We start from the raw sequence: 2,833 nt of genomic DNA, 5'->3' as shown, positions 1-2,833 counted from the left end.
CTTTCAAAGTGTCTCGATAGCTCCCTGAACTTGCATAAAATGTTCAGTTAGCCCCTTGAACTTGCGTAAAATGTAATCAATTAATCATTCGGTTGTAAAAAAGTAAGTTAAATGCGGAAGATATGTTGCACGCATCTTAAAAAAGTAAAATAACCAAGATCGGGATATGCGATTATAATATTAGAGAAGAAAATGTTTTATAGTTGAATAAGTAAGAAATTCTTTTTTAACATATTTTAATTTATTTTGTGAAGTATATAATAACATTCTAAGGCACGTGTAACATATCTTCCGTATTTAACTTACTTTTTTACAACCGAATGATTAATTGATTACATTTTATGCAAGTTCAAGGGACTAACTGAATATTTTGTGCAAGTTTAGGGGGCTATCGAGACACTTTGAAAGTTCAGGGGGCCAATCAACCATTTTGGACAAGTTCAGGGGGCAAATGATGTATTAAGCCTTTTATTTACAAAACAAAGTATTACAATTACACATTTAGGTTCCAATTACAAACAAAGACATTTTTATCTTAACAAAAATTATACTTACATATCAACAAAACATAACCCCCGAAAAAACAACTTTCTAAATCGAAACAATAAATAGTATGGTGGAATTTTACGTTTTTTAGTAATATGACAGTTTATGAATTAAATTGATATTTAAGTTCATTTTACACGGTTGCAATTTGATTTTGGGATTTGCGTTTTGTTAATATATAAATATAATTGAAAAAAAATTAAAAAATGATTTTATTGTCATCGATTACTTAAAAGTTTAATTTTAAATACTTTATTTTGTAAAAAAAAGCATACCACATACCTCTATTTGCAAACTTTTAAACCACGGACCTCTATTTGCAAATAAGGTAAACCACAAGCATTTTTTTCGTACTTTGCCCAAATATTTATTTGCATGAAAAAGTTAAACTACAGTTTTATGGATATAGATAATACAAATATTGCAAAATTAAATCTAATGTCAAGTGAAGTGCAAATTTAAAAAATTTACCCCATAACATATTATAATACCTGTGATTCTTAAATTTTTCAAGATATAGCTTTCTCTCATAATGAAATGCATATAAAATTTGAGCATCCATCACAGTTTAAAAGTAATGATTAAAATGATAAGCAAATCAGTGAAAAGCTAGTAATACAATGAACTTACCTGAAATTGAAAGAAATAAGAGAATTGAAAGCTACTAATAATAGGTTCAACACCGCAGCTCCGAGTTGCATTCCAAACTTTGATCACAAAGTCATCACCATCATTCATACTCAGATTTCAACAAAGATTAAAAAAATTAAAAAAAGATAAAAAAAAGCACCAAAAGACATAAAAATCCAGAGCAAAAGGATGAAAAGTTACATTACCATTCACAATCTCCATGTTACCAAACATAAAATAATTGGGATACTTCTTCACACTCATGCTACATCAGAAGCAGTAAAACAATAAATTGAAATTAGAGACATATCTCATTTTGGTTCTGTTTTTCTCTAATCAAACATAGAAATCAGAGAGAACTGAGAGAAATAAGAAAGAGAAGGATGTGCTCATCCAGAATAGAGATTCACTTGGAATTCAATTAAACTGAGCCACTCATCAATTTTGATTCCAGTGCTTGAAAAATATCGAAGGAACCCCATGCAGTCTACACAAAGAAGAAAAAGGAGAGAATTGTAGACGATGCTAATATCATTGGAAAGACACGAGCAAAGAAATCACAAACAATGAAATTGATGTTGAATTGAGAAGAATAAGCCGATTACCTTCTTAAATATTGGAAAGAATCCAAATTAGCAAGGGAATAGTCATTCGAATTCAAATTGAAGAGATATGAAGATAAAAGGAAGGACGTGAACCAATTTTGGATAGAGGAAGATGAGTTAGTAGATTTTGTTTGATGATATACGATTGATTCAGGGCTATCTTCACGGAAGATATAACTATATTTCTTTATGAATAATATTAAATAAATTAAAGTATTTAAATAAGAAATTAAATTGAGAAATTACCTCCAATTGACACATCGGCCTTTTAACTCCAACTTTTAGTATATGTATAGATAGATTTGGGTTCCCAATAGTGGATAATATCTATTTTGGTCCTTCTAAAATCTAGCTTCCTTTAAAACTTATCTTAAACTTTTAATTTTACACTTAAAGCATGATATTAGCCTCGAAACTATATCCATAATACTCAATTAACTCATCAATCAATAAATAACTATAATATAACCTAATATTAGGGTATAATAACTAAAATTAAGGATACATGTGTGACATATTATATTATATATTATATTTTTTATCAGTAAAAAATGAGGAAGTGACATCTCAGCTCCATCGTTATTGTTTTATATTATATATAAATATGCAGAGAATTAGAGAGATTTTAGGGATTAATTTAAATTCTGTAGAACTCTTAGATATAGTATGGATAAAATAATCTTTTTATAGATACATATAATAATACAATTAAAATTAATATAATATATATTATATTTTTTATCAGTAAAAAAGGAGGAAGTGACACCTCAGCTCAATCGTTACTGTTTTATATTATATATAGATTGTCAATCTAATCTGAGTTGCTTAGGCCTATATCGATTAAACCTACTTATCCTTTTAGGGTTCCCAGTTCGTTATTCCCTTGTCAGGCTGAAACTAGCTATTTGGTTCAGCAATTTGGGTCTTACCAACTATAAGGTTGTCAATCTTATAGGTTCTTCGATTAAGGTTAATCAAATTCGACTCGCAATATGAACCTAAATGATATTTGGATTATTGAATGATTTAAACCAATTAAGTAAAGCATAAAC

This window comes from Euphorbia lathyris, chromosome 10 (genome assembly GCF_963576675.1).
Source record: "Euphorbia lathyris chromosome 10, ddEupLath1.1, whole genome shotgun sequence".
In the NCBI taxonomy this organism is placed as follows: Eukaryota; Viridiplantae; Streptophyta; class Magnoliopsida; order Malpighiales; family Euphorbiaceae; genus Euphorbia; species Euphorbia lathyris.
This window is presented reverse-complemented; position numbering follows the sequence as displayed.